The 24,516-nt window shown below is 36.9% G+C and overlaps 1 protein-coding gene and 1 long non-coding RNA gene across 2 annotated transcripts in view; both read right to left on the reverse strand.

The window, feature by feature from the left end:
- Positions 1–24,516, reverse strand: part of LOC147495725 (uncharacterized) — an 85,359-nt gene that overhangs the window by 9,600 nt on the left and 51,243 nt on the right. The gene's annotated exons all lie outside the window — the stretch shown is intronic.
- LOC147495726 (uncharacterized) lies at positions 4,501–7,576 on the reverse strand. Its single transcript, XR_015197673.1, has 3 exons — positions 7,364–7,576; positions 7,134–7,185; positions 4,501–4,901 (listed from the first exon to the last, which is right to left on the reverse strand). It is a non-coding gene; the product is annotated as an uncharacterized LOC147495726 (long non-coding RNA).

The following is a 24,516-nucleotide window of genomic DNA, read 5'->3' on the forward strand; positions in this document are numbered from 1 at the left end:
AAGTCGAGATGTTGTGTTCTTAGAAGACCAAACCATAGCGGACTTTGAGGAGGGTGAAGTTCTGAGGCTTTCACCAATGATCTTGTTGATTGAGAACCGAAGTTTCTACTTGTGGAGCGTCGAGAAGGCATTGAGAATCACGAGAACACCATGAGTTTGAAGCTTCATGATGAGAATCTATTGCTCATGATGGGATAGAACCTATTGGTATAGAAGATCTGAGATAAGATGCATGAACCACCACCGAGCAAGTAGAAGTGCAACCTCACGAGGCACCGATAGATGGGGCAAGGAGGTCCGGAGGAGGGAGACTAAGCTTCAACGGTATCCACCACATAACGTGCGTCTTACTATCGGATGGTGGAGAACCTATGTACTATCAAGAAGGCACTTGAAGTCGTACGGACAAAAGAAAAGTGGTTGAAGGCCATGCATGACGAGATGGATTCTTTGCATAAGAATCACACTTATGAGTTAGTTGAGAAACCCGGGGGAGAAAAGTTCTCAAGAATAAGTGGATATACAAAGTCAAGCATGGGGAGAACAATCCTCACCCAAGGCACAAAGCTTCGCCTTGTTGTGAAGGGATTCGGTCAAAGGAAAGGAATTGACTTTGATGAGATTTTCTCTCTGTAGTGAAGATGACTTCTATCCAGGGATTGGTATTGGGTATGGCGCAAGTATGAACCTAGAGGTTGAAGCGGCTAGATGTTAAGGCGGCATTTCTTCATGGAGACCTTGAAGAAGATGTCTACATGGACCCGACGAGAGGGTTTGAGGTCAAAGCGCAAGGAGCACCTAGTATGCAAAGCCGATAAAAAGAGCTTGTATGGGTTGAAACAAGCACACGAGGGCGGTGGTACATAAAGTTTGACTCCTTTATGGCGAAGCAAGGATACAAGAAGTCCGCTAGATCATTGTCGCGTTTGTTCGGGGAGATTTCCGGATGGAGATTTCATTGTATTCATTCTTTGTATGTGGATGATATGTTGATAGTTGGCCCAAACATCAACAAGATATCTAAAATTTGAAGAAAAGACTTGAGTAAGTCCTTTGAGATGAAGGATTTGGGTCAAGCAAAGCAGATACTTGGGATCACGGATCACTTTCGTGATGAAAAGAGTGGAAAGTTGTGGCTTTCAAGAAAGCTACATTGAGAAAGGTGTTGAAGAGATTCAACATGGATCAAGCGAACCCGATCGGTTGTCCGCTTGGTGGCGGTTCCACATGACCAAAGAGATGTGTCTGGGGTGAGCATGGCGAGTCGGATGGAAAAGATTCCTTATGCATCCGATGAGGCGTTTGATGTATGCCATGGTGTGTACTAGACGGATATTGCTTTTCGCCGTTGGGGTGGTAAGCATTACATCAAATCGGGTAAAGAGCATTGGGAAGGTGTTAAGTGGATATTGAGATATCTCAAAGGCACTTCAAATCGTGTTTGTGTTTTGGTGGAAGTAAGCCCTTACTTGAAGGCTACACCGATCACGGAGACATGGCGGTGATGTTGACTTCGATGAAGTCCACCGCCGGTTATCCGGGTTACTTTTGCGGGGGGGGTTTCTTGGCAATCTAAGTTGCAAAAGTGTGTTGCCCTCTCCACTTCTGAAGCGAGTACATTGCAGCCAGCGAGTGTTGCAAAAGAGTTGCTATGGATGAAGAGGTTCTTCGACGAACTAGGGCTAAAGCAGAAACAGTTTGTAGTTCTATGTGACAGTCAGAGCGCCATCCACTTGAGCAAGAATCCGAGTTTTCATTCTAGGTCCAAGCACATACACGTGCGTTATCATTGGATTAGAGAAGTACTCGAAGACAAGCATTTGTGTATCGAGAAGATCCATACCGACAAGAACGGGTCGGATATGATGACCAAAGTCTTACCGAAAGGTAAGTTTGATGTTTGTTGTGCTATTGCGGAATGGCGACACCTCCTCATTGATTTGGCAATTGCATGGAGGTATCCCCCCGCTCGAGGGGAGATTGTGGAGTTATCCCTCACATGAGGGGAGAAACAGAGCTAGAGAGCAGGCTTAAGTCGGCGTTGGAAATGTCGATGGCCCGCGCTCGGATGAAGCGACGTGGTTCCGGGGTTCGATAGACTAGCGACCAGCGCTTCATAGAAGGCGACCCGCTCGATCTCGAAGACATTGGCGCTTTCCTTCCAGTCTAATTTTCGTGGGCCTTGCTTTTCGATACCCTTGAAATTTGGTTTTGGAGATAAAACCAAAATCAAGGTTTTGGAAAACCTAACCTAACAAGTCGGAAGGATTGGAATCCGGACTAAAACAAAGAGAGAGAACCTTTGAGGAGATACAACCTCAGTAAAGAGATAAGAGTGATCTAGTAAGGTGAGGACTGAAAGGAGAGATTGTAATCTTCCTTCCCACTTTATTAAGAAGCGGCTCTTGTGGAAGTAGGCATCATTGGCGAACCACGGTAAATCTTTGTGTTGTGGTTTGCTTTTACTGCTTTACATTATTATCTGTTGTTAATAGTTGTTTAGCGAGTTGGGCATGTTAGTATAGGTTGTAGTTGATATTTAGATTTTATCTGGAGTTGAAGTGTGTTCATACAAGTTATCTGTGTAGTGGGGAATCGATTGGTATTGATATAATCCCCAACAAGAGTACAGAGTGGATGATGAGATTCCTCGGAGTAGAGCAGGATTACATGACAGAGTAGATGATGAGATTCCTCGGAGTAGAGCAGGATTACATGACATGAGGGTAATAAGACAAATAATTTTATAGCATTGTTTAATTTTTTTTGCCCACGATCCCTTGAATTCTCAAATTAAGATGGCAATTCACATCACTGTTCTCATTTTTTGCATTTTTTTTCTATACAGTTGGACGATTGGGTTTTATGTAGAATTTATCTAAAGGTCGATAAAAGTGCTTCTAAAGTGTCCAGAAAAAAGGAAATGTCAAAAGGTTGATAAAAGCCGCTTCTAAAGTGTCGAGAAAAGTGTCGAAAAAGGATGGTGAAAAGGTTGATAAAGTTGCTTCTAAAGTGTCGAGAAAAAGGAAAGGTGATAACCTCATAGAAGTTCCATCTATAGATGTTGCATATAATTTAAATCCAGCATCCACCCCCGAGTCCAATGGCAATCTTATGTCTTCTTTCGAATCTGGTAAGTTAGAACCAATCTTTGATGAAGACGGAAGATATCATATATTGACAATGTGTGACGCTCCTTCCACTCACTCCTACAGCTACCTCTTAGAATATCCTACAGATTTATCTCAAGATTTTTTTATGGAAGCTAACTATACAGTTCAAAGTGGATCTCCTCAATCTGAAGCAAGGAACAATGTCAAAGACAATACCTATGGGATAAAGGCCGATGATTTTGATCGAATTTGGCCAGAACAGCAAGAGCCATGGATTAGTACAGTTTAAAACTAGTGAGGATAGTCTGTTAAGCTTCCCTCCAATCTCGTCACCTTTGGATTTGTAGATGGCTAACTATTCATGAAGAAGGACTATGATAGTCATAGTCTAATTTAGATTTGTATATAGTAGTTGCCTAGCTAGCTATTTATAAAGTAGGATTGAAAAAAATCTGAAGTAGATAGTCGTGTCCAGTTTAGGGAAAGTAGTTATTCTCTTATTAGCCATTTTCCAAATCCTATTCTTTTGAAATATGAGTACATTATTCAAATATATACAGTCTCTAGGATGAAATGGTTTGTTTTACATTTTCTTTTCCCTTTTGTTCAACTTTAATAATGTTTGTTAATTTATACTAAGATATATATGTTTATTACTATACTATTATATATAGTTTTCTCCTTTTCTCCCTGGAGCTTTGCTACTTGAAAAGAACATATTAATGTATATTGTATCAAGGATTATACATAACAGGCATGTTGTAAATTCAAAATCAAATAGATTTTTTATTTTCTCACTTGTTTCTGATGTGCGAAGTGTTGCATAGTGCGAAGTTTAAAAAACCATGTCTATGCGAGTTCGTAAAATCAGTTGATTATATATTATTTTACTTATACATACAACATAATTAATCAGTCGTTTATGTCGACCCAATGATAAACAATCTTTGATCCTCCTATCGGCGGATTTTAGACTTATATTGGGTTATACAGGACAAGAATAGGAAAGGCTACTACTTTATGGTCACCAGATACTTGTGAAGAAAGTTTGCTAGCTTAAAATTGCTCCGCCATTGTCACCTTCATAAATAAAGCAAGGTAGTGTACTAGGTACCTAGCTAGGAAGTTTGGTAGACGGCTTCATTGGGAAAATGATGGTTTGTTTATAATTTTCACATCATCAATTTTATAGTGTCCAGGGACATATATATGAGAAATTTACACAGCTTTTAAACAGGGATGACGATATATATATCAAATGAAGAAAATTCTACTAAAGCACATTTACCATCAATTCACTTATCCTATTTTTTTTTTTTTTTTTTTTTGCTTGGTAAGTTTATCTATTGTATATTAAGAAAAAGGAAAGTTACATATGAAAAAGGAAAGTTACAAAAGTGTCTGAACTCTGAGAGTTACAAATCAAGTTCATGTTACAAATCTGAAATACAGCCCATTAGGATTCTCCCATTTATACAACCATGGGGGAATACCTACATACACACTTACTTCATCTTTATCTAAGTTAGATCTTCTTTTTGCAGCAATGTCTGCTGCAAAATTAGCTTCTCTCTGTGTATGAGAGAGCATACATCTTTGCAATTTGCTTTTACACCACTCCCATCTTTTACTGAGTTGCAATGGCATCTTGGTAGTACTAAAAGCTTCTATTGCAGCCGCTGAGTCCGATTCTAACCGTAAGTTCAACTAACTTTTCTCAATTGCTACTTCCGCATTCTCCATAATTGCGTAACACTCAGCAACATAGTTCGTCTCCACCCCTAAGCCCTTACAACTCATGAGCAGAAATTCACTTATCCTATCAATGCTATGCTTATTACTATATATACTACCAATCATATAGAAAATTAGCGGAAAAAAAATCACATAGAAATAATGCACATTTTCCTGGAAAATGGCCAGAAAAAAACACAAAGATCAAAGTTCATCAAACACTTTTCAATTGGAAATTTGGAATACATAATTATTGCGCTGGGGCTGGGAGTTTTAGTTAAGTCTCCCGGCTACTCTTTGGCTGCCCAAGTACTTAATTGCTTCTGGGCAAGCTAGGTGTGGTTTAAAAGGATTGTTGTTGTTGTACAGTTGAACTTGTATGAAGACTATGAACCCACTTTCTCAAAATTTAGATAAATATTCCTAAAAAAGTCCTTCGATATACATTATAGCTATACCCTCTTGGCTCTATTTTTCAAAGCTTTAGAGAGTCTCTAACTTTTTGTAAACTCTAATACTAATTACGAAAAAAAAGGAATTCCAAATCCTTAGATATATATCATAGTTATACCCTCACCAATCTATTTTTTGGAACACTCATAGAGACTCCAGTTTTTTCTAAACTCTATTACTAATTATGAAAAAGTATGATATAAATAAAGAAACAATCCCATCTAGAATCTCAAACTTTTCCTAAATAATATAACTAATTACGAAAAAAAAAAAAAAAACAAAATTGCAAAAAACAATATTTTCAACCAAAAACGATTTTCCTAAAACCCTTACGCCACAAATAATAGTTTTCTATAGCTTAATCAGTTGCAATAGATTAAAAAGAAATGGATATAGTATGAAAGTTTTATTTTATGGGAGAAATTGATCATCAGTTCCAACTATTTCATTCAATCTAAGAAGATCTTAAAGATACATAATATTATCATTCAGCTGCTTCATTATAGATTCTAATCTCCTAAAGATGGCTAACTGGAACTAGCAACTTGCTAAGGAAAAGAATATACAAGGACACAGCAGGTCAAATGGGCAAAAATAAGTAAGGAAAAAGAACGCAAAGAGAGACATTTATTTTATATTAAATGTTGGAATAAATCAAACACAAAACTCTAATAAGAGCTTAACGAGTAGAAGATTGCACATAAACTCAATAACTTCAACAATTGAAATTTGCCAAAGTCACAAAAGTAAAACTGACATTGATCTATCCTAAAGAACGAGTATCCTCCAAATATGGATACGGCTATTGTTCACTTTAGGGAAGAACTATATGTATGTTTAATATCGCCTTCTTTCATGCATTTTCCAATTGGTGTAATGGTGGATCATGCAAAATACCAAGGCAAGTTCAAGAAGGTTTTGAGGTGGCATCTCAAGGGGGGGGGGGGGCTTAGTCGACAAATACTAAAGAACTAACAGGGTCCTTATTTCAGGTGAGAACCATAGTAGCGAGCATTAGTAAGATCATGACACCAGTCTGCACCCTAATAGAGTGCTATACAACAAATTAGGTCTTGAAAGCAGAGGTTTAGCAGAGCTTATCACTCGGGATTGCCACCTAGCATATTCCTCAAGGTCCGTGCACCCATTCAGAGTCGAGCACATTCCGGAAGAGGCATAGGCCTCGGTGATCGACAACTATGGCCTCGAGTTGGATGGCCTATAGGGTTTTTTTTTTTTTTTTTTTTTTTTTTTTCACTACTTTCTTTTATTATTATTTTTACAGCCCCTCCCAGAGAGTTCTAGAGTCGGAAATTCCCATCTTGGTTTTTCCATCCTAAAGAAAAATTACATCTAATATTTACTTTCCTCTCTTCAACCCTTTTGAGATTTCTTCTTCTCAAACAATCTTTGATGTTTTTCTTTTTCTCTCCCCACTATTTTCTTACAACGAATCTCCTCAAATACAACCAAGAAACCATATCATTGCAACATTTTATGTTTCCTTTCCCTTCATAGTTGAATAGAGATATAAGAAGTATAAATAATCCGTACCAAAAATATGGTGGAAGAATTCAACCAAATGATATTGCTATTCACTAGTACATTTTATAAAAGTGTCGTAGAAATAAAGTCGAGAAGACTATTGGCAAGAACAAAAAAACCACCCAAATGTGATACCACCTTAGCACACTCAGTCAAGTCCTTTTAGATAGCAAACATCCAAAAAAAAAACTTATTCTTAAACACCAGAATAACCATTCCATTACCATAAGCATCCATTATAATTATGAAATAATATTGAAAAAACATAAATAATGATCAGGCACATACTTTTCCTGTCGTTCATCTCAAAAACCATTTTGTTGATCTACACTATGATTATCTGCAACAACAACAACAACAATAAATAAAACAAGCAAACTCTAATAAATAAATAAAAGATTATTTTACCATCAATCAATCGAAACAGACCAACACCTAAAAAGTCATTTCCAGTCTTGATTAATTAATTAATAAATAAATCATCATGAGTTTCCGTCAATTTGAGAAAGAGAGAATACCTGAGTTTGCTTTGCTGGCAGTGGAGAAACGAGGAATGAGAAAGAGAAAGAGAGAGTACCAAAAAGCTGATGTGTCACAATTTATTTTAGCAGTGCATTGATGATGCTCTAAAATTTTCCACTTTTCTTCTTCTTCCATATAGTATAATGTATTCTTTTAATTATATTATTGTTATTCTTCCAATGACATTAGGCTAATTCCCCATTAGAGAGAGTGATTATGAAGCCTAATGAAGAATATAGATTGCTTGAGTAGAATTATTTAATTATGTATGTGTTTCAATGAGTTTAATTTATTGTGTGATTTACAAAATAAACATATAGTAGATTAAACTAGAGATTGTTATAATTAAGTTGAGAGATTTAGTTGTAATAATCCTATATGCTAGTAATAATGACTATAGAGATGTAGGTTGTTGCTAGGAATGATAAAGTTTGAGGCTTTAGGTCAGAGCATTGTGTGAAAACCCAAAGAAGATCACTTTTCAATGAATAATTTGATTCTTGCATGAAACTAATCATTAGGTTGATTGTTACTCTTCTTTATAAACTTTTATTCCTTCCAAACCTTATTTCTAATAGTTTAGTTAATTTAGTCTTATTTGGATTTATTAGTTAGAGTAGTATAATAATCAAATAAAAGTAAGAAATCTTTCTCTCTTCCCCATTGATTTGTTTCTAACTTGATTTATTTTCCATATGTTTTGAGATGGGTATGAAACCCTTACTTAAGCTATAACACAATATTTTAATAGAGAGTAAAGTATTGACTATAATCTAGATTGTTTGTATGTGTTTTCTCAAAGGCATCAATTTAGGCTATATCAAATGGCGCCGTTGCTAAGGACATAACTTTTGCATGGGAAATTAGTCAAGATGATTTCTAGAAAAGTTTTATGGTTAAAGCCTAAGTTTCAAGGAGAAAAAACTTAGTCAAAGCTGGAAAGTCAAAATCAACTCTGGCAAAAAAAAAATATATAAAGTCAACATAACTTCAAAATGGTGTATCTTTGGACTCCGACTTCAGAATCGGGCCTATTTTATGTCACAACGACTAGCTCAGAAAGCACTTTCTACTGGTTTAGGCCTTGACCCAATCAGAGCAATAAAAATGAATGAAAAAGGTATTGCAGTTAAATATGTGCATAAAGACATCACTTTTGCATGGGAAATGAGTCAAGATGATTGCTAGAGATGTTCCATAGTTAAAGCCTTAGAGAATTTTGAATGGTGAGACCAAATGAATACCAAACACTAAATTCTTGAAAATTTGGTAAAAACCATCTTAAGTGGTAAGACCAAATAAAAAAAACATAAAAAAATACACCAAACCAAACATCAAATTGGTTTCAATTTGGTGTTTGCTTTAGTGTTGTATCAAATGTACGTTGCGGTTTACCCAAAATTGTACAGTTTTTTTAACCGTGTGGGCTTTTACTGAATTATGGGCTCCTACGGCACGGTTTTGAAAGCAGCATGGACTTTATGTTCAGGCCCACGTGGTTGTGATAAAACCGCGTGGTGTATTGAAAGCAGCGTGCTCTGATTGAAAAAATGGTAAAAAAAATGGCCAAAAAATGGCTATATTTCTCATTCTTGCACTATAACTTCATGCACTCCAAACTCTCTACTCTTCTCATTGACTACATCATCAAATATTGGTGACCGGTCAAGCACATTTAGATCATTGAGAACATGCCATTCCAAAAAAAGTATGCCAAATCTATGTGTCACGAGAAGTACCACCTCCAGGATCACTATTGGTTTACGCACATGGCTAGTGTGAAACCCTTGCCATGAAGATGGGCAATTCTTCCAATGCTAGTGCATGCAATCAAATGCTTCCTAGCATTCCAGGCCATCTGCAATCCTCCGACTCTTCGAGAAAGCACTGAATATCTCCAACATTTGGTTTGCGTAAGTATTCATCCCCAAAAAATCTAATAAGTCCATCACAAAAATGGCGCATGCTTTCATGAATAGTTGGGTCAGCAATATATAACATGTCATCTATTAGATCAGCTGGAGAACCATAATCAAGCATTCGTAAAGCAGTAATTACTTTGATTTTTGGGTGAATACCAAACTTACCCGCAATATCAACTTTTTGTTTAAAATATGGTACATTGTGTTGAAGATTATAAATTAAAAGATACGAAGGAACAATGACTGACCCATGCAAAATCGACGTCAAAAGTCGTGGTCAATGAATATAGGATTTGTGCAAAAGTAGTTAGCATTTAAACGCGCCAATGTTGCCTCATACTGATGATGCTTGTATTTTCTTCCTTTATTCGAATCACCATGTGGTTTATAAGAAGACTCTGCTTCTTGCTGACCCAATAAAACCATGCGATGTTGGACCAAAGGTAGAGTAGTAGCCACCAATTTTAAACAACGCCTAATTGCAGTGTTATCATCTGAAGAGCTCGATGAATCAGAAGAAGAAGATGATGATGATGATGATGATGAAGACTTAGAAGGCCAGTATTCATACATGTTCTCCATGGTTTTAGAGGAGATTGTAGAAGAGAATGTGCGTATGTAAAAGAGAGTGTTCACTGAGATATATAGAATGGTGGAGTGAATATGGTTGGTTAAAGTTGTGGATATAAATAAAAATATGGTTGTAAGTGAATGTGGTTGGTTGGAGTTGTGGATATAAATAAAAATGTGGTTGTAAGTGAATGTGGTTGGTTGGAGTTGTGGATATAAATGAATGTAAGTGAATGTGGTTAATTGGGGTTGTGTACATAAATGATTATAAGTTAATGTGGTTGGTTGGAGTTGTGGATATAAATGAGTGTAAAAAGGTAACAAGTGATAAGTGAATGTGAGTAGAATGTAACAAGTGAGTGTAAAAAATTAACATCACATTCTTAAAAAATTGCAGTCTCTTCTGTATTTTTTACATTCTCATACACACAAATCCTGTCATAACCTGAAACAAACATCTCTCATGCTACATATTCTCAAAAGTTACCAAACTAACATACATCTCATGTTACATATTCATATACATTACAAACCAACATCATCTCTAAGCTCTCTTCTTACGCCCTTTACCAGTCGATGACTCTCCTCTGTCCATTTGGAGGCTCTGAACCTGTTGCTTTAAGATATCAACTTAAGTAGTAAGATCTTCCTTGTCTGCACGAAGGTTAACTATCTCAGTCTGAAGTTCCTCATATGCCTGATGTTGTTAAGTGTACATCTGCTGAGTCTCCTCATACGCTTCGCGAGTCTCCTTTTATGCACGTTAAGATTGCTGATATGTATGCGTCCTCTCTCTCTTGGCTGTAGTGATACACGCCAGTCCTCATCGTCATCAAGCATACGAAGATTGTACTCGTATTGTTGCCGTAATACATCCTAAAAATCCAAAAATATACAATGTGAGTACATATTATATTAATAGAGCAGATAAATAAAACCACTAAGATAAATAAAACAACTAAACTTACCAAGGTGAATTGATCAATTTGCGGCTCTAACTCATATACACGAGTATCTGGCACCTTCGGAATGGGAATGTAAGTAGGCTCCCCATTAGGTCCATACACGACATATATCATCAGATCATTGGCAGACATAGGAGCTGGATGATATGCATTAAAAGGTTGTGGGTAGTTAACTGGCTGTGGTGGGTGAGGAATACGTAGTTCATGTCTCATCCAATGTAGGCCCACAAACTCGAAGTTGCTACCCCGACCAACAGGGGCAACAATGGACCCATAGAAACACGCTGCCACCATCTAAAATACTGATCAGTGGTTTGCTTAACAACAAACTGAGATGCATCTAACCAAGGACCACCACTAGCATGAACTTCATGAACTTTCGTTGTACTCCACGACTTAGCATCACTAACATCTGGTAGGGAAGCACATGGAACTCCAAAACGTCTAATCAATTGTTTCCAACATCTCTTACCACATTACTAAACCTTGCATTCACGTGTGGCAAAAACAACTCTGTGACATGACAAAATACAAGCATGCCGCACAGCTGGATCACTAAAGGCAGTAGACGATCGCCAAGGTCTCCACTCAATAGATAACATCGATCTAATATCAATCTGACCACGAACCATACACACATTATTTTTAATCTGCCCTCTGTCACGAGTCAAGTGAGGCCCTAACCAACTTGCAAATCTAAGGTGAGTGTCAGTAATCATGTCTATGTTAGGACATAGACAACGAAAAACTCGAAAACCAAACCTCTAAAAGTCCCTGTGAATCCTACAATTTGGGGATTTTTACTTTTAAATGTCTATGAAAATTTGTCTAATGTCACTATCAATGTCACATATACTGAACTACCAAGGTTATAATCTCACATACGATGCAAATCAGACACATAAGCATAATACCCAAGTCGTACAATAGAATGGTCATTTGGAAACAGAACATGACCAATGAAAAACATAAAAAAAAAAAACCCTGACATACACATCAACACTCTCACTACCGGGCATAAAGGTCAAAGCTAAATGCGCTCGTGTATGAGCATCCATGTATGCAGTCTTAATGTGAGAAAGCTTAATCCTAAAAGAATCATACGCATCCGGAGGCAAAAGATGAAAACATTTCATCATCTGTGGAACGTTCTCGTAGTTTGTACTAAAAGGTATCGGTTGGCTTATACCTATACTTAGGATTGGTCATAGTGATATGTAATGACTGAAATCGACTGATTGAAATTTTATCAGATTATAGATGGGAGAAGAGGAAGTAGAAGTTGAGGTAAAATTGAGAGGGCTCCCATCCCAGTTCCCATACTTGTCTACCCCCAAAACTGAACGTAACTGATCTGGTACACCGGGACCTATTAGAGAAATTGTTGTCACGGTCAACATTAGCCATGTGTCCCAATCAAAATCAACTGATACACTTAACACATATAAGACATCATATAAGGCTCTAAAGACAAAATATATGGCATAGAGCGTATAATTGCAATACATTGCATTTTGCTGGTCCAAGTTCATGACCACTGATTCCATTTCCGATGTCAGTAGTTGTCTGACATTGGATCTTGACAATGCATTATTGTTCATCCAAGAAAGTCCCCTATCTCAAATAATAGCATATATACTAGGGCCTCTTATAGTAGAAAGTAGGACAAGTAAGTATGCAAAGAAATGTAAATCAAAATGCAGAAAAACACAATGTGAGAAACCCTCGTCTTCTTTCAATCATAATAGCATGTGTCTAGGATCCCATACAATAAATAGCATATGAGAATCATGGTTGACTAGTTGTAACGTAGTTTGGTGTTTCACTCTTGAGTTGCACTTAAGTGTTTAGGGCCTATTTGTTATGGAGGAAATGCTAAGGAAAGGAAAGGAAAAGAGGTGTGGTCTACATTTTCCATAGTTTTTTTGTTGTTTGTTTGCCCATGGAAAGGAAAGGCTGCTTTCCGTGTGGAAACAAAACTAGGGAAATGGAAATGTTTTTGTGTCCATGGTCCAGACCTAAAAATTTTAGAGAAAGGAAAGGAAAAAAAAAACAGGCACAATTTAATTTCCTTTCCACAGTTTACCAAACAAACAATTTTAAAACTGTTTCCATTCCATTCCATTCCTTTCCATAGTGGACCACTTATTTCTTTTCCTTTCCATAGTGGACCACTTATTTCCTTTCCTTTCCATTAGTTAAAATTTAACAAATAGTCCCTTAAGTTTGTGTTTCAATGCCTAAACATTGTGGTTTGGTTTTAGAATCACGACTATATTTGGTACTTAAGTGTTCACATTCAAATTATGGCTACGTTTTCGCGTTCAAATTATCATTACCTTCACAATCATGAGTTTGTTTACGTGTTTTTCTAATACATGTCCATAGAACCCCTCCCATAATTTATAATTTAAATGAGATACCAAAATATATTACCGCATTAAACGACAATTTTCTAGTGTATATATAACATGTCAACAACATGTATTTTTTCCATGATGTTTGTTTTGTTTGTGTGTCTAAAGTGACTTTTTTTTTTCTTTTTTTCTTCATCTTGGGTACTTGATAATTATGTTGAAATTTGCATATTATCTGGTAAATTTGATCTATACATTGGTCACTTCAAGCTATAAACTTTCATGGTATGCAATTAATTAAGGTAAGGGGATAGTCAAAGGGAAATTTTACTTTTGGCTTTGAAACCGGTGAAAGCAACACCTAGTCACCCAATATTAAATACATATTTATTGCTAATTAAGATAACAACAAGCTTTCTTCAAAGAACATCTCCTCATACGTCTGGGACAATATCTCAACCACGCCTCCATTTTTACACTCTTCTGCTTTCAGCACAGGCAAAATCCTATCTAGAATATGGCTCCCCCTTCCTTGATGGAAAACACAACGTCAAAGCTCTTTTGAGGCCAGGCAGCCCCTTCTCTCCTAAAGACAAGCACATAATGAAGTTGTTCATCGACAACAAGTGCGGAGAGCGTCTAATCATTGGTGAGGTCATGAAACACTTGAGGGAAACTAAGGTGCAGATGGAACAGGAAGAAGAAGCAAACCACGAGATGGAAAATCTTAGGTATGAGAAGTTCAAGTTGAGACATTTGCGGTATATGCTGGCTCAGGAGTTTGAACCCATGTCATGGTCTCCTAGGTGCCTTTGTGTGTGCCATTCAAATGAAAGCATTTCTGTTTAGTTGTGGCTTCTTTGCTATTTCTTGTTTTGGTCTGCTATGTGTATATGTGTCTTTGTTATGTTGTTCTAGGTCTTTTAACTGTTGTGCCAGTGACTACCCATATCTTCTTACTAAGTTAGACAACTTTTTCTGTATATGTCAAGGGTTATTAGTTTATCCATGTGTTGCGGTCTGTGTTAATTTGTATTTACTAGTTCATCTTTGATCATGTGTCGTAGTCTTTTTGTGATGAACGGAATATTACAAGTAGACACCAGTACACCACCAATGATGAATCGCGTAAACCATTATAATGTGCTATCCTGTTGGTACACTGTCTTAGGATGGTTAATCACAAATAAGTATTGATCATTTTCTTAGAATGAGCAACCCAATGAACAAATCCATCATCGATCACACCATTGTCGAGGACTTTAAGATGTTGAATAAAACATATCATTATGTAATCTAACCGTACCAAAATGAGTATCCCAATGATGCTCAACAGTGTTTAAGTCAACCTCAGACCATATAAAAAGTTAAAAACAACTAAAAACCTTAGATCTAACATTGCCTTCTCGTCACAACCTTAGATCTCATTTACTTTCGGTGTAGATCCATACAGTAGCGAGAGAGGGTGAGAAGAATTCGGTAAAAACAAACCTTTGGTCTTGAAGTAAGAGAAGAAGAGGTTGCTAACTTATTAAGGCAGGGGCTATTTAGGAGAACAACGTGTCCGGATCTACCGAAATTTTGGTAAATTTTTTGTTTTTTATGGAAAGCTAAATTTTATCCCTAAATTTTATTGATTTCTGACCACTTTGCCAAACATATTACCAATTTTGTAGCCATAAATTTAGTCCAAAACATTTTGTAACTGATATTTGAAGTGAATGTCCACATTTTGTTGAAAGTTTAACTTAAGGCTTAATAACTGACTTCCTCGTTCAAGAAATGTGGAAAACAAAGTATGATACATATAATGGAATGTATATGACACAATTGATGTTCTTGACGTGGTTAATGACATATACTTATATAGTGATTTACTAGGCTTGTATAATGTATTGTTGATTCATATTGTTATCCACATGGCACAAGAATGATATGACACCGTTGCACACTTTTTTACAATGCTGGTTTATAACCCTTATAACATAACAATGACAGACAACTAACCATGAACAAATTAAACCAACTATTCAAAACATGTCCCAAATACTACTTTTGGCAAGATTTGCTTAGATTTCATAACTAAAATACGCGGTCAGTTTAGGTAGATTTATTATAATGCAGAGAAAAGTCTGTTATGTGGTCGTTTAGGTGTAGACAAATACGCGGTCTCTGCAATCGGTCCAATTTAGGTTACCTAAAGGCAACTTGATCAGTGTTACAGGCTTTACTTGTGGTCTTCTCAGTTTCACAATTAATATTATGAACGGTTGGGAAAGGGTTATTGGGTTTGGGGTGGCGGTACAAGCCCACCAATTTAGAAACGGGCCGCCACCCAAACCAATAGCTTTCTCCCACTCCTGGAGAACATCAATTGTTAATCACTCTTGAGAAGTCTACGTAGTTAAAGCCTTTGTCACTGTTCTTCTGTTTAAAATTCGGGTGCTATCCACTATACAGACGGCTCCATGTTCCATGTGACCCACCAACAACTGAAAAGGTATGAAAATATTTGAAAAGAAGGTTATGATAGAGTTGGCTATACGGTGTTTGTTTTGTTATATTGGTTTATCTTCTCAAATTGAAAAAACTTTCAATTTGAGAGGATAAACCATTATAACAAAACATCCATTAGAGAGCTAACTCTATCATGTCCAACTTTTCAATTATTTCCTTACGTTTTAGATTAAGTTTGGGGAAAAGGTTGATGATAGAGAAAAATAGTGAAAATGGTGAAGAATGTATAGAGAGAGAGAGAGTGTTTAGTTGTTCGAGATGTTTATCTTTGTACTTTTCATGATTAGTTTGTGTAATTATTATAATAATAATTATTATTAGAGCAGTGAGTGAATGTCCTATGACACTTCACTGTCACCCAACTAAATAAAAAGGACCGTAAATAAAATCCTTCATACTCGAACTTCATTCTGCACAACTAAATCATTCTTATGGCAAAGTTCTGCTACGCGGTCATTAGAGGGTGGCAACCAGGTATATACAGGCACTCGAGTAGCTGCAGGGACCAGGTAACTGAAATTCTCTCCCTCCAATGTTTTTCAAACTGGATTCTCAAAATTCTGTTTACTTTCTAAATCCCTTAGTAAACAGGCTGTGAACCATTTCATGAACATGTACACAAATTAGCTGGCCAAGACTACATTGGATGTAATTCTATCGAAGAGGCGGAGTTACTGCTTAGAAAGAAAGGAATCAACAATTACTATGATGAGTTCAATCAGACATTAGAAGAGACAACCGTACCACTCATACCCACGGTTAGCACTACTACAGGGGAGACTTGCGTGCAAACCGAGCACAACAGCCTATCAGTTTTACTTAGGAACATGGCTCTCATCATTATTGGCCTGCTTGTTGTTCTTAGGGACCATTGTTCTTATTGCTCTAATGGTTAGGTTGATTTTCCTGTTGTAGGTGCAGAAACTATCTATATGGATATTTTGCCGGTTTGCTTATGTATATGTATTTCGCCATGTATGTACGTACTAAGTTACGGACATGTTATATAGTGTCTTACACATCTTATGTAGTGTCATATATATAAAAGCTAGCCACAAAATAGCTAATAAGCGTAAGTTAAAACCTAGATATTTCAGCACTTGTTAAGTCTTTAGGGTTTGCCGATTGAACTGTAATGGATCTACTGATAGCATAAGTTGAAATAAGTGAACATTTTGGATGTATTTTAACTGTGTAATGATGTAATGGATGTATTTTAACTATGAAATGATAATGGGCAATGATTCAAGAAACATGAATTCAGCTTAAACATAATGGGAAACTGACACAAAATTACAAAAGTTCGTAGAAAAACAACAAGAACTTAATAAAGGGACAATTAGACAAGGGATTAGACAAATATAGGTGTTTCCAGATTATGTATAGTACTCTATTAGAGATACACTGTGTTGTCTTAATACATAGTTACGTTGTCGTGTATTTAACCATTGAGGAAATGACATAACATGTTTAATAAGTAATAATTTCACATAATCATAACACAATGCAGTGCTTCCTGAAGTAGATACATAATAAGTACCTAGTCTATTAAAATGTACTAACTAACAGGAAAGAAATAATTACATATATAAACGACTAGTTAAATTGGGTTTCGGTAAAGTCTGACATGAATGGGAAAATGGATTGAATGCCACTTGCTGGGATTACATGATCTGCTAGGACCTTCTTCTCCATGAAACTGTACCATATGATCTTGTCGTACCAATTGAACACCCCAATATCTGATGGCAGTAGGTCGACGAAATTTGCATCCCTAAACCCTATAAACCTCCTGGGTTCACTCCACTGGTTGTTCTCGTACTGCTGTAAAACCCACAGTTCTAATATTTGAGTAGAGGTGTTGTCCTCGGGCTACAAGGAAAACATAATAGTTATGGAGCCATCATAGGGAAACAGCCTGTAAGATTCAAATGGACATTGAGTATCCGATAGCCTAATCCTTGTCTACTGCTCCCGGCGAACGTTAAAAACCAATATTCCTGCATGCCAAAGAGACCAATGCAGAATTCCATTTGCAACAAATCCGGCATTCCTGTTAATGTGTTCATTTGTCAACTCCAGGTTGTCCAACCTTTTCCATTTGTCAACTTGGGAATCAAACAATTCAACATGACGATAGACACATGTCCTCACTTTGTTGTCTCGGGAAGGTCGGACAGTATTGTACCTCGGTATTGAAATCCGAACAATATTGAATCGCAAAGGTTCCACAGAATTCACCACCATGCCCACACTTTTAGTGAAGAATCTGTTCCAAGGATTATTTAGGTGATGAACGTTTCTAGTCATTGGTTTGCATACGTAAAACTGTTGGTATATTTCATAAGGTGTGTTCAATAGGACAATACCTTCCATTGACGAGGCAATGACCGATGTACCATATGGTTTGGAGTTCAAACTTGGAAATGGAATTGGTGGATTATTTACAATGCTGGAAGCAAAAGTTATCATCGTTTCCCTTTTGTTTTATGTATTTATGATGTAACCAAAAAAAGATCCCATCATCAACACGTGCTCCTTGGTGAAGGAACTTGAACTTGTAAAGGCTGCCCATTTTCGGCATACGAACTTGGCTTTTTTGAGAAATGGAAGTGGAGCACGTTTGACAATCTCTTCACAAATTTCTGCTGGAATGTCCTTGTTGGTTTTGTTGGTTTGGTTGGTGTTTTAGGAACCGTTATTTCAGAATGACAATTTCTACAAACCGTGAAAACCACGCGCAGTGGAATTAATGGTTCTCACGATTTTGGAATGGAAAACATACCTGTAAATCCGGCTTAGATAACTATGAGAATTCAATAGCTATGAATCCGAATCAACAATCAACCCCTTGATCTCCTGTTGTATTCATTTCAATAGATTGGACATTGTGTGGGCAACGATCTACTAACCCCCTTCTTTCTCACAAAGCTAGATCCAATTTTGGATCTATCTTTCCTTGCCTCTCTTTTCAATCTAGATGAATAGTAATTTCGGCCAGGAGAGAAGGGATTCTATTTATAGGCTACAATAGGGACCATGAGGAGAAATTAGGGTTGGGCCTCCTGACGGGCTTGGGCTTCCCATGTTCGCCCAGAATACACGGCCCAAGTCCCTCAACAAATGGCTTATTCCACTAAAGGCTATTGTTGCACTACCGCCCTAATCCTAAATTATGTGTCGGCATTTATGGGCTCTATATTATATGCTCGTTGATCTCCCCGTGTTTAAGATATCGAATGTCCGTTGATTAAGTCAAGTTACTGACAACAACATCAATCAACTTCTTATGTCCTTGAGTAGTACCACTCAACCTCATTGTCACGTCAGATCAAATCGACCTGCAAGGTTTACATGACAATCCTTATGAGCTCCTCAAGGGGACATCATCAGCCCGACTCCTTGCGAGACACGGATTCCTTCTATAATCAACAGCACACCTTACATACAATGTCACTACCCAATCAATCGAGTTTGTTGATTCACAAATGAATCTCACTCATTAATGATTTAAAGCAATGTACAATGCACGTAAGTGCCCGTTATTATATCCGGATTAAGAGGACAAGCATCCATAATAACAGAGGTGTTTGTTCTCTTATATAGTTAGTATAAGGAGAAACAACCTCACTTGGTCCTGTTCAATACACACAAAGTGTACTAGTGTAATCCTATAGTCAAGATAGACTAATACCAGATTATACTACAACCATACCAATGGTTTGTCCAAATCCATTTAGGTTGTGAACGTTTACTTATATTTTATGAGGTACTGATGATATGATCTTCTGTGTGTCTACACCATATCATCTACAACATAAAGTATTAGACACATGCATATAACTAATAACATATATAATATGCATAACATTTGCCTATATGATTCTCATTCAAATATAAAGAATTAGAGTTAATACAAAAGTAATGCTTTTAGTATATAATCCTATCAATCTCCCACTTATACTCAAAGCATTGCTTTTTAGTATATTACTAACAAATCTCCCACTTATACTTAAAGCTATGCTGCCAAGCATCTGATTCCCATCCCCTTAACATGCCTGTCAAGGGGTCAGCTAGGTTATCTTCTGATGTTATCTTGGTAGCGAACATCTCCTCTTATTAGGTGGTACTTGCGCTCAATGTGTTTACTTGCTTACAAAAAGTTCCAGAGCCAAACTGATTCTTTGGCTACCTCAGTGGCTGCCACATATTCGGCTTTCATGGTGGATTCAGACACGCATTTCTGCTTGACACTCCTCTATACTATGGCTCCACCTCACAAGGTAAACACACAACCTGAGGTAGACTTACTCTTGTCCCTATCTGACTAAAATTCAGAAACTGTATACCCTAAGAGAACCAAACTATCTGCATGGTATACTAACATATAATCCTTAGTCCTTTTTGGGTACTTCAGAATATGTTTTACCGCAGTCGAGTGCCCTTGTCCGGGTTCTTCTGATATCTGCTAACCATGCCAACGGAAAAGCAAATGTCTGGTCTCGTGCATAACATGGCATACTTTAAGCTTCCTACAACCGAAGCGTAAGGAACCACTTTCATGTCCTCTATCTCTTTTGGTGTCTTGGGACACATACCTTTGATAGAGGAACTCCATGCCTGAAAGGCACGAAACCTTTCTTGGAGTTTTGCATGTTAAAACGAGTCAACACAATATCAATATTGGTAACCTGAGATAAGCGTAACATCCTTTTCTTGCGATCTCTTATAATTTTGATCCCAAGGATGTGACCCGCTTCTCCCAAGCCCTTCATATCAAATTGCTTTGATAACCATACCCTTATATCTGACAACACTTTCACATTATTTCCAATGAGTAAGATGTCATCTACATAAAGCACAAGAAATACCACTACGATTCCATCAATTTCATGTACAAAACAAGATGCTCTTGACCTTTTTCAATGAATCCTTCTGTTTGCTTTTTATAGATGGTTTCTCAAGACTTCCATTAAGAAAAGTTGTCTTGACATCCATTTTATGGACCCACTTGCATCCAATGGGTTTTACACTATTGGGTGGCTCTACAAGCTCCCAAACCTGATCAGAATCCATAGATTCCATCTCAAAATTCATTGCCTTTTGCCAAGATTCTACATCTCTATCTTGGAGTGCTTCATTGTAGGTCCAGGGATCAGGATCTTGGTTACCAGTGGTTATGTCTGAAGACATTCCCAAACCAATCCACCCTGAAGTTGTCTAACAGCCCTCCCACTATGACAAAGCACCTCTTGTTCTTGTACGTCATTAGTGAAATGTTGTGGTTTCTGTTCTTGTACAATTGGTACTGAAGTAGTTTAATGTCTCTCCTCTTAATTCTTCTAGAATAATACTACTTGGGGTAATAATTTAATGCACTGTGGGTGGAATAAGATTAATGATGTATAAATAGCCTTATAATGTACCAGATCAGATAAAATATTTACTTTTCTTAATGACTACCTTGTCATTAAAAGAAACAGAATATCCATCCTTAATTTCCATAGAAATAGAAATTAAATTCTTTCTAAAATTAGGCACATAAAGACAATTCTTTAACACCATAGTTTTATTTCTACCAAAAGATAAATAAACATCTCCCACTGCAACAACTACTACTTTCGTAGCATCTCCTAAAGATATGGTAATATCTCCAGCACTTAGTTTTCTGGTTTCCTGGAACCCTTGTATTGAAATGCATACATGGTCAGTGGCTCCTGTATCTACACACCAGGTATTGGTAGATAACACCGCTAAACATGTTTCAACAACTAGTGCATGAGACATACCTCCATTATTCTCTGGTTTGAGAAGATGACCATCTTCCTTCCAGTCTATGTTATAAGGGACAATGAGTTTGTTTTCCTTAAGAATAGTTGCTAGTGGGTTGAAAGTAACCATTTTGAAAACTTGAGAATCACATAAAATAACTATTATGTAGGGCAAAAACTTCTTTAGTTAATAACAAAAATTAATTAATTAATCAACCCATCACTTGCACCCTCCACACCGAGAAGTAGTAAGCCACGATAGTGTGGACGTTTACCATTCTACATTTGTGGAAATACTTTTGGAGTTAACTTAAAAAAAATTAATTAATTAACCCGTCAGCACCCTACACACCGAGATGTAGTAAGCCACGATAGTGTGGACGTTTACCATATCTACATTTGTGTAGAGAGGTTTTTTCTATTAGTTCTACTTCTCGTTAACTTAACAGCACACCACTCGTTAGAGTGGACACATGCCATCTAGACAAGTAAAACTAAAATGCTAACCTTTCTTTGGTCCTACAAATAATAGCAATGACTCCGATAGGGAGGATACCATTACTTGCATCTAAGTGTATACCATTACTCAACATCTTAGTCCATTATTTGTAATGAATCCCTTCAGATGGAGAAGTGAATCCATACATTAATAACTTCATATAGTTGTCCTTCAGAAGTTTGTTATGGTAATCCATAATTAGACTCATCCGATATGGAGGAAGGCACTAAAACCGACGCGCAAGTATAATTATATTACCAACAAACCAGTAATGGAGACCGTGGGATTTATACGAAACAAATTCCCATTCCCACTTAGTTATTTAGAACTGAGGATCTTTCTGTTCACTGGTCAGGCCTATGTCCATGTATCTATTATTCATGTGGGCTTAGTTTTTAACAAACATCCACAAATAAAAACATGCATATAGAATAAGAAAATATGAACAATAAAATGGAAAATAAATTCCCAACTGTTATGGCCCATATTCATTGCTCCATCTTGTTCGCCGAACTTTTTTAGTTGCCTTCGCAAAAACCGGTGGGGTTCGGGGCAGCGCCCCAAATTTTTTTTTAGAAATCGTGACCTATTTCCTTCATTGAAAACCTCACGAATCACTTCATAGACCCCCGAACAGCAAACAAAAATCTTCTCATTATAGAGAAAAAAAAAAATTATCTTTCTGTCATGAAGGGCGCGACCCGTGCTCCGTTTGTTGTTCTTGTATAAAGGCGGGCGCTCATGCTCAGCATATCGGTAGCGACCAGCTCCATTTTTTTGTCTATATAAGGTGTGTGGCGCGCTCACTTCAAAATGGCCAGTAGCGACCAGCTCCAAAGATAAAAATTCAAATCCGGATTTCGACCAATCCAAATCTTGATCTTTTTGATCTTTTGATCTTTATAATAGATTACATCAAGGATAATAAACAAATAACACGATACATACTGTGATTTAAATTACATCCACCAATAATCAAAAGCTGTAAATCCAATCAATTTTTCATAAAAACAAAAATCGATCCATTTCTTTCCAGAAATCATTCTGACCATAACAGTTGGTCTGCCTGCAAAACCAAGTTAGAACAGTTCTACATATACCAACAAATCTACATGCTCTGATACCAATTGTAGGAACCGTTATTTCATAATGAAAATTTCTACAAACCATGAAAACCACGCGCAACGGAATTAATGGTTCTCACGATTTTGGAATGGAAAACATACCTGTAAATCCGGCTTAGATAACTCTGAGAATCCAATAGCTATGAATCGAACCAACAATCAACCCCTTGATCTTCTGTTGTATTCCTTTCAATAGATTGGACATTGTGTGGGAAACGATCTACCAACCCCCTTCTTTCTCACAAAGTTAGATCCAATTTTGGATCTATCTTTCCTTGCCTCTCTTTTCAATCCAGATGAATAGTAGATTCGGCCAGGAGAGAAGGGATTCTATTTATAGGTTACAACAGGGACAATGAAGAGAAATTATGGTTGGGCCTCTTGATGGGCTTGGGTTTCCCATGATCGCCCATAATACATGGCCCAAGTTCGTCAACAAATGACTTATTCCACTAAAGGCCATTGTTGCACTACCGCCCTAATCCCAAATTACGTGTCAGCATTTATGGGCTCCATATGATATGCTCGTTGATCTCCCCGTGTTTAAGATATCGAATGTCCGTTGATTAAGTCAAGTTACTGACAACAACATCAATCAACTTCTTATGTCCTTGAGTAGTACCACTCAACCTCATTGTCATGTCAGATCAAATTCACCTGTAGGGTTTACATGGCAATCCTTATGAGCTCCTCAAAGGGACATCATTAGCCCGACTTCTTGCGGGACACGGATTTCTTCTATAATTAACAGGACACCTTACATACAATGTCAGTACCCAATCCATCGAGTTTGTTGATTCACAAATGAATCTCACTCATTGATGATTTAAAACAATGTACAATGCACATAAGTGCCCGTTATTATATCTGGATTAAGAGGACATGCATCCATAATAACAGAGGTGTTTGTTCTCTTATATAGTCAGTATAAGGAGAAACAATCTCACTTGGTCCTGTTCAATACACACAAAGTGTACTAGTGTAATCCTATAGTCAAGATAGACTAATACCAGATTATACTACAACCATACTAATGGTTTGTCCAAATCCATTTAGGTTGTGAACGTTTACTTATACTTTATGAGGTACTGATGATATGATCTTTTGTGTGTCCACACCATATCATCTACAACATAAAATATTAGACACATGCATATAACTAATAACATATATAATATGCATAACATTTGCCCATATGATTCTCATTCAAAATATAAATAATTAGAGTTAATACAAAAAAAGTATATATGCTTTTAGTATATAACCCTATTAGGTGTTGTTGTTGTTCTTTCCATGTGAAGTAGATCCCTCCATTGTTGTTCTTTCGAGTGGGTTTAATTTAAAGTGTGGAATTTTCTGGTTTAATATTCGGACCTTTAATATTCTCTCAATGCTTAGAAGTTGTCTACATTTAATATTTAACT

Source organism: Coptis chinensis, chromosome 6, assembly GCF_015680905.1.
Source record: "Coptis chinensis isolate HL-2020 chromosome 6, ASM1568090v1, whole genome shotgun sequence".
NCBI lineage: Eukaryota > Viridiplantae > Streptophyta > Magnoliopsida > Ranunculales > Ranunculaceae > Coptis > Coptis chinensis.